Genomic DNA, 17,016 nt, shown 5'->3' with positions numbered 1-17,016 from the left:
CATCCATTAAAACCATGACAAGCACACTTAGCATAATGTCAGTAAGCTTACTCTTCAACAACTCCAACCGGGAAGTATATTATTCTTAAAAGTTAGGCACAAATAAAAAATGTTATTTATGTATTCTTGCAAGTCTTATTTATTTTCTGGGCTTTGAAAATCCAAAGTATGGCAGCAAAGTTACCTTTTCACAGATATCTTAATTACATTGAAATTTTTAGCCTTAGCAGAGAAGTCTCTGCATTGATAACACCTGAGCACAGCAGGGCAGAAATGCTTGGCTTTGATAGCAGGAGACACTTGTCAACTGTCACTGAAGGCCACTGTGTGTCTTGGGTATTCATATCAAGAACCCCAGGCAGTTTTAAAGGGGGCAAGAACTGCCAAGTTGTGCCTCGACATTTGCTATCTCACAGTTCTGAGTTTCATGTTCTTTCAGTAATTAGCTCATTTAAATATATAAAATGTAAATTAGCACTGTAGTACTCCTAACCGATGAACCAACCTTGTGAATGACTAAGTAAGTGAATGACCCATTGACAGAAAGAGAACAAAATGTCTGACATGTTTTCTTTTTCCTGACAACTCTAGTTAATCTTCCATGGCAATAAGACCTGCTCAGTCAGAAAGACAATTTTTCACTGGCAAAAATAACATTGGCCTAAAATATCACCGGAACATTTTTGAACTGGGGAAAAGATGCCAAGTTGAAGAAACTTATTCAGTCAAATATTTGGTTAGGAGAAATGACAGAACTAGTTGATAATAAAATATCCACATTTTAAAAAACAGAATATATGTTTTGAATGTATAAAAGTATACAGGAGAGACTTGGAAACATCAATTACCTTTAATTATTATAAAACTAACCATTTCTATTAGAGCCAATCAGTCCAGTTAATAAAGGACATGTGCCCTATTGATAAGGCTTAGTGTTTCTTATACTTTGTAGTTAGTATTGAGCTGGGGTTTGAAAACATGAGAAATGTAGAGCACAGACTAGTGTATCTCTGGGGAGGGGTCAACTCATGAGCCTGGGCACTAAACAGTGTTCTCTTGTTGATGGTTTAAACACTTGCACCTGCTGGTTTTCACATAATAAGCATATATAGGGAATTTAATGTTGACTTTAACATAATCTCTGTCCTCCTACAATCTGTATTACAAAGATGGCGATACCCAAGTGATACCACAATTAGGAAACCCAAGTGACTTTACCTTAGCCCCAAGAGTGTAAGGAAAATGTAATGGTCTAAAATAACCATTGAAAACAAAACGTTATTAATAAACCTGCCTAACAAATCAATGCCAATAACCATTTAATTTCAAAGCGTGTTCAATACGGTAAGTATTGTATATTGTTATAACCACGGGTCCGTTTAAGGAAAACGGTCAGCAACCACATCCCCAAGCTGCAGTTTATGAGTGAAGGAAATTCACTTTCTCAGCTCTGGATGCTCTCTGATCCTGCCACGCACTTTAACATATATATCCTGAAATACAAAATGCAACCTTCTCGGTATGTAGAATGCTGCTTATGTGTGTATTTTTAGGGCTCACCACTTGGTGTTGGATAACCAGCATGACAGCCTAAACGTGAGCAGACACGCCAATGTGTTGAGGTGAGCGCAGCCCACCAACCTTCATCCTGCACAAAGCACTCCAGGCAACTCCGGAGTGTGGAGAGCAGAAAAAATACTTTTCTTCATGGAACGGCATATCATAATTTCCAAATGGAGTTACGTCACATAAGGTAATATCTCCCCCAAGAGCCATAGACTACTTAACAAAAATCCCAGTACGAGTTTGGAGAAATCTCCTTTCAAGGTGTTGGTCAGAGGAGTCGCAGAGACTTCCAAAATAACTATTTCCCTTGGTTGCCTCCCAGATATTGAAAAATAAGTCCCTACTGTTGAAGATATCTTTAACTTTGGACATACAACTTGGAAGGTTTGAGCTGGAATTGACCTGAGAGCCTTCTTCCTTAGAGCTTTCCTTGTACTAGAAGGCGACATACAAGCTGCTAAGGGACTAAAGCAATCAATGGTCCCACATAGCTTCGGTGTCTATGCCACAACAATGACATAAATATCAAAATATCCATGAAGGTACAATAGTGGCACTTGTATCTCGGTGCTAACCAACAGTTGTCTTAATTGGATTCATTGCCCATTTCACAGGAGGAAAACATGCCTGCCACTATAGACCACGTCAACCACATGTCATGTTATTAGAGGATACCCACTACTATCACTTTCATGCACAGTGTTATCCGCACCTGCATTTTAAATATTTTACCTTATCACTAAGCATAAGTGTGGATCTCATCCTTCAGCCAAGAAGCTTCTTTTTGCAGCAGAAGCAGACATTTACGGAAAGCTGCAAGTCAGAATGCAAAGAGGAGCTGCCCATCGGGTGTCCAGCCCCAAAAGACACAACACAACTCCTAGACCTGAGGCTTAAAGAGCATCACAGAAGAGGGGCGGAAAGATTGTAACACCCAGAGGACCGGGGAGTCTTCTGTGAGTTTGCGTCCTCAAACAGGACACAGAGGCTCCACCCATGAAATCATAACAACTGCCAAGACAATAGCTGCCAAAGCAAGACCTGAACTGGCCAATAACAGTTGACATCTCAATGCGGACGAGGACATTTCACTGGATCCCACCCCTAGATGGATAGCTATATGCAATTAGACTTTCCTGGAGATGAGCCCCCTGATAGGTTATCCAAAAACCAAGCAAGTGGCCAGAAACATACGCTTCCAGGCTTCACTGTAGAAACTCAAATAGGTTATATTTATATGTTGACTTGTTTTATGTATATGTAGCAATAATAGTTAAAGCAGAGGAGGCCTTGAATTTGGGAGGGATAGAAGGTAGGGGGAAATTATGTAGTTATAGTTTAATTAACTAAAAATGCTACTCTTTTAGAAGTAATTTCCTGGCCTAGTAACATACACCTTTAATCTCAATATTCCAGATGCAGAGGCAGGTAGATCTCTGTGAGTTCTAGAGCAGCTAGATTTACTTGGTGAGACCAAGTAAATATAAATCATGTAAATATTTACATATTTATGAAAATTTAAATAATAAGTAAGAATAAAATATGTGGATATTCAGCTGAATTTGAAAGGTTGCCTAGAAAATCCAAGAAAAACTATGCAGAGGAATACAGAAAATGTGAGTGACACCAAGCCTTAAAGGAGACAATAACAGCAGTAACAGCAGCAGAGTGTCTGGTGACTTCCAATTGAAAGTGGTGTCATCAACAATCACAGAGAGCAAGTATAGAGAAAGAGGAATGGCTTGGTGAAAATAAACCAAACCTTGAAATCACAAAAGAAGACAAAAATTTGTGGCTCCATGGTCGCTAGTTTAGGTCTAATGTTAGGTTTTATGTGACTCTCAGTCTAGCTTGCATTTTCTGAGTCTCTCCCCTCCTTTACTGCCAACCACAGCTGTTTTCTATTAAGGTAATCTGAGCAGATGCCTATCCCTTACAGTCACTAGATCTAACTGCAGCAGATGTTATCAGTCTCCGGTGTGATTATTTAGTGGCATCAGCTCAAACCCAGTGCCTGCTGCCAAGGAGCTGTGCTCTACCTAGACCTTTACAAGTCAGGCTAATGTTTCCAGATGCCAACATCTCTCAAACTGCCCTGGCAAGAACATTTCACAAAGGAAAGAAAAATAATTAAAGAAGTCTTAAATCAATAGAAATTGCAGGAAAGAGGAGGCTGGAGAAATGCTCAAGGGTTAAGAGCACTGTCTGCACTTCCAGAGGTCCAGAGTTTAATTCCCAGCAACCACGTGGTGGCCTACCACCATCCATGCTGGGATCTGATGCCCTCTTCTGGCCTGCAGATGTACATGAAAAGAGAGCACTCTCACACAAAATAAATCAATCTTTTAAAAACTTAAAAAAAAAAAAAAAGAGGAGTTGGGCTTGGTGGCACATGCCTTAAAAATATTTTGCAGCAAAGAAGCACACAACATATCCTAAGTGAAACTGAACATATCTGACTTTGCTAACATAAGAGAAAGGGAAGCCGATTTCATGTTAGTATCCCACTGCATACAGTGAAAGTTAAATGGGTTTAGAAAAGCCATCTGTCCACAACAGGCTCCAGATCACCAATCAAAACTACTGTGCATCTGTGCATCACTTCATAAAACAGTTCTACAAGGGTCTGGCCACCTTACACGGCATTGTTGTTATCCAGGGTGAGTGAACCACGGAGCAGATCTTTCCCCTAAATAATTTAGAGTCTTCACTGGGATTCTCAGTTAAGTAGACAGGCAAGAGAAGAGCGAAACAACTACTACTGCTGAGCTCTCTGTAAGGCATCTTAATATTGATGAAAGAGCTGTTTGAGAAGAGACTAGACAGTAATTCTGTATTGTAAAGTGATTTACGGCCAGGCATGGTGGCGCACAGCTTTAATCCTAACGCTCATGAAGCAGAGGGCTCCAGGCCAGTCTGGTCTACATAGTGAGTTGCATGACACCCAAGGCTATGGAGACAGACTGTGTTTCTAGACAAACAAACAAAATGGTTTGGGGAGTGCTTTGTTTTTATTTGTAAATTCTCACTTAAGAGATTGATGATCACATTTTCAGCCAATCCAATTTGAAAAATAGACAGTCACAGGTTTAAAAAAATGCATATATTACTTCTAAACATCCAGCCCTTTCCTTCTTTAACCCATCAGAGATAGAGAATAGGGTAGTTTTTCTCTTCTATGTTTCTAATTGTTAGTTACATGGACAATATTCATATGTTAATTTCTCATTATCTACAAGGTATGGGTAGGAAGGTACAACAAACCTTGAACTACATTGTACCTTAAAAATCTGTTGTCCAGTTAGGTATTGCACCCTAACAAAATACCCACAGTTCAGTGGCAGAACCACACCCATTCCACTAGACTCACAGTTCTGGTGACTGACTGTTGGGAAGAGATGCCACAAGGACTAAGCTTCCGTAGAGGCAGTACAGATGGCAGGGTATGGCCCAAACCCTTCCCTTTAAACTTTGCTTCTTTTTAGCTTCTGGGGTTAGAAATTCCAGGACGGCATTGCAGCTGTGGAACACCTAACAATTAGACAGTGTTGCTTTCTGTTTTTACACTTAGACATGGCTACTTTGGTTTCCCCACAACATAAGATATCAGATTCAGCTAGGTGGTGGTGGCACCGCCTAGCAATCAGGAGGCAGAGGTAGGAGGTCACTGAGTTCCAGGACAGCCAGGGCTAAGGAGAGAAGAGACAGACAGACAGACAGACACAGACAGACAGACAGAGACAGAGACAGAGAGACATAGAAAGGAAAGAAGGATGGAGGGAAGCATGGAGAAGAAAGAAAAAGAAAGAGGGGGGGAGGGAGGGAGAGAAAGAGAGCAACCAAGTAAATGATATCGGGACCAGCATGTTCAGTGTGGTATCTACCTTCTCCTATGCACAACAAAGAACAAAAAGTAAAGTTTAACCAATTTTTAAGGAATGACACTCGAAAATAGCAAGGTAGGCCTTCTGCCCTAACGTGACACCCAGGTAACCCAGACCGTGCTGCTCTGTGAGAAGTGTGCAACGTCTACCAGCACCCCACGATTCCTTCTCTCCTGCAGCTTCTCACTCTATTCTGCATGCTTCATTGTCACTGTGAGTCCCTGACCTCACTTCCCTAATCTGGCAGCTCATCTCTGCTCTAGCTCATCTTTACTTTCTATACTAAATATACCTCATGGGTGTATTTTGACAGTTGAATGAAGTGAGACAAGAAAATTGCCTGACACAGTACCTAGAACACAGTGAATAGTAAATAGCAACGCTCCCTTCCCTAAGTTAAGGATAATTACAGTTAATAAATGTGTGCACGTGTGTGTGTGTGTGTGTGTGTGTGTGTGTATGTGTGTGTTAGGGGAGGAGATAAAGGAAAAATAAAATTGCTCTCTGTCAACGCCGGTAGCATAACAGAAATAGAATCTTTTATGCTCCATTTCTGAGAAGCATAGAGTAGTGATGGATAGGTTTATTTCAGGACATTGTGAACGAGACAGTCTATAATCATTTCATAGGGGCATGGGAGAAGCTACTTGTGAAAACTCTTGCGTTAGTTAGCTTTTCTATTGCTGTCAAGAAACGCCATGACCACAGCAACTCTTCTGAAGGAAAATACTTAATTGGTGCTGGCTTATATGTTCAAAGGTCTCATGTATTATCATCATGGCAGGAAACATGGCAGTTCACAGGCAGAGACAGTGCTCGAGAAGGAGCTGAGAGCTCTACACCTGCATGCTCAGACATCAGGAAGAAAGAATCAGCCACTGAGCCTGGCTTGAGCTTCTGAAACTTGAGTGCCCACCCACAGTGACACACTTCCTCCAAAAGGCCACACCTGTTAATCCTTTCAAATAATGCAACTCATTATTTGTCCATGGAGGCCATTTTCAACTAAACCACCACATCTCTCAAACACCAACAGTGTAGTGGTCCTGATGCTACGCTTCGTCTTGTGCCTAGCTCTCTTTCCTGCTATGGAAATCTCTCTCAATTGTAGTGGTTAGTCTGTAGACGAGTGTAAACAATTTTATCCTACATTATAACCAACCGAAGGATAGGACATGTTTTAAATTTACATTTTATGCTATAGCAATAGTCAGCTCCCTGTTCATAGTGAATGCTTTATAAATAATGGCATAACAAAAAAACAGCAAATAATGACAATCACAAAGTAATCCAGGTTGTTTGTGGGGGTAGAACTTGTTAGGTGGGATGTTTATACCTCTTGTTAATTGGCACTACAGTGTAAACATTTTAACATATCCTAAAAGCTAGATATATAATAAATGTCTTCCTTAGAGAAAATAAAGAAATAAATCTAGGTATAGTTCAATATAGGTCACTGGAAAACTTATTGGGAATATTATAGTAATCTCTTTCACTATTGGACAAATAACTCTGTGATTCCCGGGGACATAGCACGGTATGCTACTGCTGTGAACCAAGAGGAACTTAGATAGGGTCACTACCCAACAGTTATCTGAAATAAATTACGCTTGCCTTTACTTAAGTAAAACATGCTTGGTTTACCCAGGAACAAGTTGGCAAAGCAAAAAAAGAAAATGCTAAGAGGCTTGAAATAGCAATGTTCCAATTACAGAAATGAGATTATGGATCTAAAATACAATTAGAATTCCTCAGAACCAAAGGATGCTATGGCAATGTTTTCTGTTTGAATCCAAGTGTTCAGAAATGAGGTCAGCGGCATCCACTGGCTTCTCCTCGGAGTCCAAAGGGACCTAGTTTAGCTGAATCTGTCACCACTAGCTTTTGCTGTTGAACGTTATGCTGGCATTTAGCTCTTCCCCGTCCCATTGCTCGCTCACCTCTACATGGAGTATTTAAATGCTGCCTAACAGAAGAATATTCATATCCCTAAAGAAGTGACTTGTCTACTCCTTTGGAATACAACAAATCTTAAACAAAAGAAAGGCCTCTGAAGTGTTTTCTGTACTGAGAGAATTCACACATCCAATATTGTACAGTGCAACTAACTCCACTCTTATTCACATCAGCTGCATTTCTATGGGTACATTAACCAAAGGCCACCCACTACCCTCCTTCCAGATATCAAGAAGAAAAATTATGTGAGTCTGGAAATGATTCCTGAAAAGCACGAGGGAGACCAAAGATATAATAATAATAATAATAATAATAATAATAATAATAATAATAATAATAATAGTTCTATAAGAGAATAGCTGAACTGTCTACTCGGTTGCTGAAATCCTATGTAGTATTTCTTCTTACAATTCAATCATGCCATCAACACACTTGATGACTGAAGGACAATAACAGAATGAGGTAAATAAGGTCTAACAAAGAAAAAAATGCCTGTGAGCTGCCCACAGAAAGGAGGCCAATATATGTAAAGCAATTAGAAAATGCAGAATATTTGTTGTGAGCTCTGAATTTTTTGTCAAATGACGGGTCTTTTGGAGTTCAGAAAAGGGAAAGATTAGTGTAGCATTATACGATTCAGCAAGATTGCAGAGGCAAGAAGTCTGAGTCTTTAACAATGACAACAGTTTGCAAAGAAAAAGAGGTTAAAGAGATGATATAAATTGCCTATGTTAAAATTCTATATTGTAGAACATAAAAGCAAATAATTTTATTATTAATGCTTTGGTTCTGCTATCAAAAATAGAAATAATAATTTTATAAAAATATTATGTGCATTTAAGGTAATATAATGATAATCCTGATGCCTAAGTCTAAAATTTTATCAAGAATACAATTGATAACAAATACTGGCTTTGGAAGTGGGAAACTGAAAACTTTATACACCATTGGTGGAAGTTTAACCTAGTGCAGGTGCACTGGAAATCAATCTAGAATTTTCTCAAGCAATTATAAATAGAGCTGCCATATATCCAAGTGTAACACCCCTGAGCATATACACAAAGGACTCCATATTCTACTACAGAGATACTTTAGTTTAGCTTTACTCACACTAATAGAAAATAGAATCAACCTAGATGTTCATTAATAAATTAATGTATGAGAAAATATGGTATATATACACTGGAATATTATTCAGCTATAAAGGAAAATAAAATAAAATTTGAAAATAAATAGGTACAGCTGGAAAAAAATTACTGAGATCAATGAGACCCAGTGAAACAAACATGGCATGTTCTTTCTCATATGGTACCCCTAGCCTAAAATACTGTTTCTTTAGCCAAGAAACTAGGAAGAGGCCCTCTGTGTGTGTGTGTGTGTGTGTGTGTGTGTGTGTGTGTGTGTGTTACATTAATGAGATGGGAAGGATGGAATATTTAAGGATAGTAGTAGATTATAAGTAGAACAAAAGTAGATATAGTTAGAATCCTGAAGTAGAAAGGGTTTAATCAGGTAAGGAGAAGGGGGTGGGGGGAGGGGCGCGGAATCAGGGTGTGGACGGAAGTGGACCTTAAGGAGTGATATAGGAAAAGCTGTAAACGTCTACAGTCCTGCGATCCAAATTTTTGAAATATAATTGGTTGAGATAGTAGAACATTTCAAAGAATGTCACTTCAAAGCAAAGAAAGGACACTGGAAGTTAACCGATTAGGCAGGGATGGGGTGTGTGTGTGGCGGGAATGGGGTGGGGGCAGGGGGGGTATGGGATTGGGGGGGCCTGTGGGGGCGGGAAGTTGGGGGTGTGGAATGCAGGAGAGCGGGCAGGAATAGGTGAGTTAACCAACAAGGACCTCTCGGAGACATGATGAAAACCCACTAGTGAGTATGGTAATTTCAAAATATAATTTTTAAAGCTAGTTTTAGTAGTGGTACCCTTGCATGAGTGGACAGCACCACTCTCACGAAGAAACAAGCTATTAAACACAACTCACAGTACAAAGCATGGGAAACCCACACTGGTCAGGAGTCCCCAGGGCAACATTGCCCCTGTCTTTGGTCTCTCACCATAACCACACGATAAGATGAGAGCCTTTTGCTGAAGTCAACACACGTTTTGGCCTCGGCTTGGGCTGTGCCGCTGCTGAGGGACATGAGTGGGTTGGTGGCCCTGATATGGCCTCCAGGTGTGCTGATGTCTACCTGTGGCCCGTGCTATCATCCAAGCCATTGCGGGCAAGGAGTGGGGGGCGCTGTGTTCGGGTCCGAGCTGTAGCCAGAAAGCGAGTGGAGGCCGGGGATCCGTGCTTCCACAGACTGTGAAGACTAATGAGGCTTCTATTGTTGTGACATTGAAGACGGCAGGCGCACAGTTGAGAGGGGGTGACATGGAAGGCTCTGTGGCAACCCCTATCCCCCCAAACGCCCCTCCAAAAGTAACAGCCTAGGTAGGAAGTAATCTAAGAGAGCTCTTCTGAAGTGTGACTGGGATGCTACAGTACAACTGACGGCTTCTGGTGGGGGAGCAGGAGGAGGACTAGGTTCTGTTCATGCGGCAGGCCACTGAGGTTGACTGACCATGCTCCCGTGAGTATAGAGATAACAGAAATTGGACGTTTGCCTTATTTTTTTAATTTTTTTCTATTTACTTATTATTATTTATTTTTATTCTCATTTTTATTTTTACTTTTTTGGAGGGAGGTCACAAGAGAATGGAAAGATTGAGAAGTGACAGTGATCGGCGTGCCAAATGTGAAATACACAGAGAACCAATGCAATGTTTTGTTGAAAAAAAAAATCTCAACTTTTTTTTTTTTAAAAAGATAGATTGAACTATGTCTGGACTCTGTTTTTCTTCTTACAGAATCTAATAACACATAGTTGTGGCTATGTAGATCAAGTGGTCTTCGCTGCAGCTACCAAACCCAGCCATAGCTGTCTATAGCAACCATATCGATAATGCAACAAACTCAAATAATACACAGGATGGATTTGACCCACAAACACGCGGGGCTGTGATAGGTTGGCAACTGAAAATATTTCATAAAAAACAATGGATCCTCAACATCACTGAGTGGTTTTCTCTTCAGGTATTTATAGACCAAGGCCTCCTGACTGGCTTCCTCTCCAACCTTGCTTACTAGACTTGGTTGCTTGGCTACACAGCAGAAACTTCTTTAGAAACTTGACTCTCACAAGGAGACACCACGGAGGTAGGAAAACACAGCTGCCTGGGATCCTGTGGCCTGCAGTCGGTGGGAAGGGTTAGTTAGTCTGTGAGGACAATAGGTTGCATTCAGTTCTACTCCTCTGACTTCACCCAGGGGACGCTGTTACCCTACAATGACAAAAACCAAGAATTGCTACATTGTGTTTTTGAGGATGATTTGGTTGATATAAATCAAATGCTTTATAACACACGCACACACACACACACACACACACACACTCAAAGATAAAAGTTTCTTTTCTCGGGGTTTATTTTCTTTTGAAAATCTCCGGCATTGCTGAGAAAACCATTGACCTCCCAGAGGACAGAGAAGGCTTTCCCAGTGTGAGGAGGTAGAATTTTTACCTGAACTAAACTAATGTCTCATTGAATTAAAAAGCCTTAACGGGGTAAAAAGAAAAAAAAATTCCTTGTGGAGAAGAGAAAACATCTTGAAGTTAGAAATGGTTTTTTGTTTGTTTGTTTGTTTGTTTGTTTGTTTAAAATTACACCTGCTGCATATTAGACTGGCTTGCTGTTGACACAGGTTGTCTCTGGTTATTTACTGTATTACTTGAGGGTAGAGCAGCTGTTTGTCAATCAGTACTTAACTGATGAGAACTATTCTGAAAAACAAGAACTAATATTTCGTAGTGTTTCAAAAACAAACAATTGGCAAATACAGAATTTTAATGTTTTAATTTTACCATTTTGATATGCAATTATACTTATTAAATGTTACTTTAGCCTGTTGGGGTGGCCAATACTGGTTAGCAGCTGCAGCAGACTGAGAAGTACCAAGGACAGCAGTGAAGAACGCCTCTGGACCTGTCTGTGAAAGAAACCTTAGAGACCATTATCTAAGACAGAAAGGCCTTCCCTGAATGTGGGTGACACCATATGTGGAGGACCAAATGGAACTGAAAGAAAAAAGAAAAAAATATATCACTACAGAAGACATTCTCCCTCTACTTTCTATCCACCACGAGGTGGACAGCCTCTGCCCACACCGCTGCTGCAATGAAGGCCTGCCTTTCTGTGGGTCCAGAAACATGGAGACAGTGGCCATGGGACTGAATCAACTGAACATAGAGCCTAAATAAACCTTTTCTTCTGTTAAGTTATTTTCCCAAGAAGGAAAGAAAGAAAGAAACAAACAAACAAAGGTATTTTCCCAAGTATTTGACACAGTAGCAAAGTCTGAATGGCATACCTATTTTGTATAAAAATTTTATTCAGTATACTTTTGCCATTTACATTTCTTTTTTATGCTATACAAGGGAATTTATTAAATTAGATTACATAGTAGGGTATAAAGTAGATTACATAGTAGAGTACATCATTCAACAGTGGCCATTTACACACTAGAGAGGCTGAGAACCCAGTATCTCTTTAGTCCAGGAAACTGGAAGCCTCAGCAGTCCTAATCTGGAAAACCCTGGAAGATTCTTGGAGTGTCACTGATCAAGGGTTCTAGCATTTACATTTCTTTAATTGAATATTTACTTTTGCAACCAATATTTGCCATCATTTATTTTTAGTAGAGACATCAGAAGTCCTTAACAGATACACAAGCATTACTCTCTAACCCTATTGCTATAGGCTGTATATAGATGGAAAGTAGTTGATACATCATTAAAACAATACAACAAATGAAAAAGGCAAAAAAAAAATCCCAAGGATAAAGAAGAAAGACACTAATCATGAGCAACTAATATAAAATATGTTTCAAATATTAATTCTATTAAGAATGAAGTTCTTAGAAATGGGCTGGTGAAATGGTTCGTACAACAAAGGCAACATTATGATATGAGGTTGACCCTTGGCACCAACATGGTGGAAGCAAAGAGCAGAACTTTGCAAGTTGTTCCTTTGACCTCTACATGTTCACTAACAAACAGGCATGACCACATGCATATACACCTATACAATAACTAAACAAATAATAAATAGATTTAAATTTATTTTATACAAATGTATATATATTAAATGTATTTATTTATTTAATCACTTTACAATCTGTTCCCATCCCCTTCCCTCCTCTCCTCCCAGTCCCATCCTCATCTTCCATTCCCACCTCTCCTTCTTCTCAGAGAAGGGGAGGAACTAAGGGGTACCAACCCACCCTGACACCTCAAGTTGCAGAAGGACTAAACACATCCTCTCCCACTGAGACTTGACAGGGCATCCCAGCCAGGGGAAAGGGATCCAGATGCAGGGAACAGGGTCAGACACAGCCTACACTCCCACTGTTAGAGGATCCATTTGTTGACCAAGCTACACATCTGCTATATCTGTGTAGAGGAGTCTAGGTCAAGCCCACGCATGCTTTTTGTTTGGTGGTTCAGTCTCTGTGAGCCCCCACAGGCTCGCGTTAGTTTACTCTGTGGTCTTCTTGTGGTGTCCATGAGCCCTTCAGCTCCCTCTATCCTTCCTCCCACTCTTCCACAAAACTCCCTGAGCTCAGCCTATTTTTTGGCTATGGGGCTCTGCATCTGTTTCCATCAGCTGCTGAATAAAGCCTCTCAGAAGACAGTTATCATTAATAGTGACAGGGAATAGATAAAGGTATCAAATATAGATGATAGTTATGCTGACTGGAATGAATTTGACCTAATGGGCCATGTGCAATAAATTGCTTAGTGCACAAATTAAAATCCAACTATTTAATTTGAATATGAATATTCATGCTGATAGAACTTAGGGATTAATACATTATAGTATTGTACAATAACAAGTTAAATCACTTGCTTATACTCTTATGTAACTGATATAATACGTGAACATGCCTGCACATTTATATTGTCTTAATGAATATTGATATCCCAATTATCCCAGGACTCTCATCCTGGTGAGAAATTCATCATTGTTGGTATGACAGAGTCACGATTGTCTTGTTTATCTATTAAAACAATTGAATCATCTACCTAACATAGCTGGGTACTAAGAATTAGAGCAAATAAATATTCCCTTTTCTCATGAAGCTTACTTCCCCGAAGAAACAGAAGATATGTGCTTAAGGATGTATACAGATGGACTATAACTTATTACTCTCAATTTATGAGGTTTTAATCATCCATGTTGGCTCTAAAATCAATTAAATGGTACAGGATTTTATGCTGAATTCCAGGTGGCAAAGTAGTATATGAAAGGCAATAAAAGGTCATAAGTCAAGAGCCCTTGTATAACAGAAACTCTAAAATAAATCTTAGACACACCTGAATCAAAGTACAGATCTTTATTCCCGTTCATTCCCCTTATACTGCCAATGTCACGGTCTATTATTTAAGCAAGGTTTGGTCCCTATTTAGAGCAAGCTCAGTATGGGTGTTTGTTTAAAATGTATGCTGGACATGTCAGAAGTCATCAGGTTTTGTCATGTGCTGGCTTTGTGACAGATCCAGGCCACAGACCCAGAGCTTGGCAAGTACCATATAAATTATAGCAGCGCTGAAGCCATCAGCAGTGGCACTCTATGCAGGCCCATCTTCCAAGCACTTCTGCAAAAATAAAAATGACACAGTTACCTAACACAAGGAAGCAAAATCCGATGCTTCCTAAAATTATGGGGCAAATATTCAACAAAACTCCGAGATTCTTTACAGTATCTCTTCTATTCTTTTCTTTCCTAACAAGCCTAAAACTGTCAGTCACATTATGCAATGCTTTTCTTCTTTCTTTTCACACACACACACACACACACACACACACACACACACACACACACACACAGATCAGTATACGTAAGGGTGAAAGGACAAGCTGCAGCAGTAGTGTTTTTTCCCTTCAGGCTTGGCAGCAAGTGTCTTTCCCAGCTAAATTCTCTGGGCAGCCCTGCAGAGCTTTTCTTGACAGTTCAAAAGGCCCTATTCTAGAGCCATGGAGCCACAACTCAGTTGCTAACAATCTCTCAGACAAAAAAAAAAAAAAAAAAAAAGACATGGCCATAATTTTGCTTGTTATTTTATATTGAGCATTGACTTGGCAAGTTTTCGATGTAGATGCAAATCTGTATTGTTTATATTCCGTTTTTTAAGAAGGAAGGGCAGAGGGAAGGTCATTATTTGAGCAACCAATCTACTTCTATAAACTCACTAATGCATAATAAATGACTGTTCCTTGCTCAATGTTCAGACCCCAGCATGACCCCCACCCCCATGTTTGATAACATAGATAGTAAAGAAGCCTGTGCTGGTTTGAACAGGAATGGCCACCACAGACTCGTGGTTTGAATGCTTGGCCCATCGTAAGTGGCATGATTAGGAGGTGTGGCCTTGTTGGAAGAAGTGTGTCACTGTGGAGGCAGGCTTTGAGGTCTCACATACTCAACATACACTCAACATGCATACATACATACATACATACATACATACATACATATATACATACAACATATGCTCAGCATGGCGCATAGTCTTCTGCTACCTTCTGATCAAGATATAGAACTCTCAGCTCCTTCTCCAGAACTATCTCTGCCTGAATGCTGCCATGTTTCCCACCATGGTGATAATGGACCGAGTCTCTCAAACTGTAAGCCATCCCCAGTTAAATGTTTTCCTTTATAAAAATCGCCATGGTCATGGTGTCTCGTCAAAGCAACGAAACCCTAAGACAATGCCAGTATGGGTATAAATTTAAAACTAAGAAAAAGCTTTTAAATGAGTTTAGCATTCATATTAAAGAATAAGAAATACAACCTGGCTCTTGCGGTCATCTTCCTGCAGCAGCCTCTGGGACTACATTCCATCCTTTTATTCTGAGACCAGTCCAGAAAGAAAACAAACAAACAAACAAACAAACAACAACAACAAACCCAAGAACAGACTCAGGCAAGAGGGCTTGGCAACAACATCATTTATCTGCTAAGCCATTTTGTTAACCTCCAGAGAACTCTACTTCTTGAAGTATTTATTCACAGTATTTATGTAGGGAGCCTATAAAATAATACGTATAATTCTGATATTCCAGCCTTATTCTCCCATTTTTCTCTGTTATTTTCAGGATATTGTTACCTCCCCTTACAGGAACAACCTCGTCTCCCAGATGACCTAACTTCCATCGTTATAAGGTTCTCTCACAAAGAGTGAAGAGATCAAATTATAAGTATGTTCTGAAACATTTTATTGCAAAACAACGGTAGTCTGATTTTACTGACTTTACTGAACACAATAATCATCAAAGAAGAAATACATCGACATAGCTTTCTTTCTCATATAAACATATAAACACAGTACTATGGAGAAAATAAATAATAATAAAGAAAATAACGGTCCTGTACTTCAGACCACGATAAGAAATCTGTGGGTTTTTTTTTTCTAGTGACAACCAGTAAACTGACAAAATGTGTGAAACAGCTCTTTAAAAATATGACAGATACACAACTCAGGGCACCAGTCCCTGAGGAAAGGGTGGGGGGGGGGCAGGGCAGGGAGTTAGGTGACATTCAGTAGGCAAAAGGAATAAAGGCAGAGCAGAGTTGCATTAGTTATTTTTGAAGGAAGAGGAAAAGTAGTGTGTGTCTTTTTCTCATGCACTGTAGAACAGTGGAGAAGAAAGGCATGTATGGAAGAGGTCCTGCAATTTCAGTAGGAAATACCACGAGTCTTTTGTTGAACACTCATGTGTGCATGCCCAAGGAAAGCTCCTTCAAAGGCCAACAGATAAGCATCCTGGGATTATGAACTGAACAACTTCCCAGATTCTCAGAGAGCTGCAAGATGTCTGATGTCCAGGTACCCAGGGTGGGACACCCCACTGAGTACACAGTCATTCAGCAGAACCCCAGGGAAAGCATGACTTAGGAAAATCCCTAAGAGCTGCGGCTTCTCCATCCTCAACAAAGCTTAAAGTCCTCACAATATTCAAGAGAAAATATTTAGATTAAAATGACTTAATCTTTACAACGTCATTAACACCTTTCCAAAGATGCCTGAAAGCAGGAAAATGTGAGTATTTATCAGGAGAATAATCAACCAATATAATCAACATTAGGTGACAAATACAACTAAATTACCAGAAAAGGACTTCTAACAGCTGCACTTGAGACTCTAAAGAGAAATATAAATACAAAGGGAAGAAAACTGAAAGGTATTTCAAAAACAAATAGAACTTCTAGAGGTGAAAAAAAACACAGTTAACTTTTAAAGATGCAGGATCAGGTGGCCAAAATCCTAAGACTCGCTAGGCCAGGAACCCATTCTGCTAAAGGAACAGAATAGCAAAATGACTCCTAATAACACACTGCTATCAGTGCCTTCCTCATCATCATCAGAGGAGCTTCCTCCTGCAGTTTACAGGAATTATACAGAGACATACAGCCAGACAACATACAGAGAATGAGAGGCCCTGGAACACTCATTTCTAAATGGAGTGTCTTCATCAATTTCCTCCCTTCACTACTCAGGG

Source organism: Acomys minous (assembly GCF_964271855.1).
Source record: "Acomys minous genome assembly, chromosome: 9".
NCBI classification, from domain to species: Eukaryota; Metazoa; Chordata; class Mammalia; order Rodentia; family Muridae; genus Acomys; species Acomys minous.
This window is presented reverse-complemented; position numbering follows the sequence as displayed.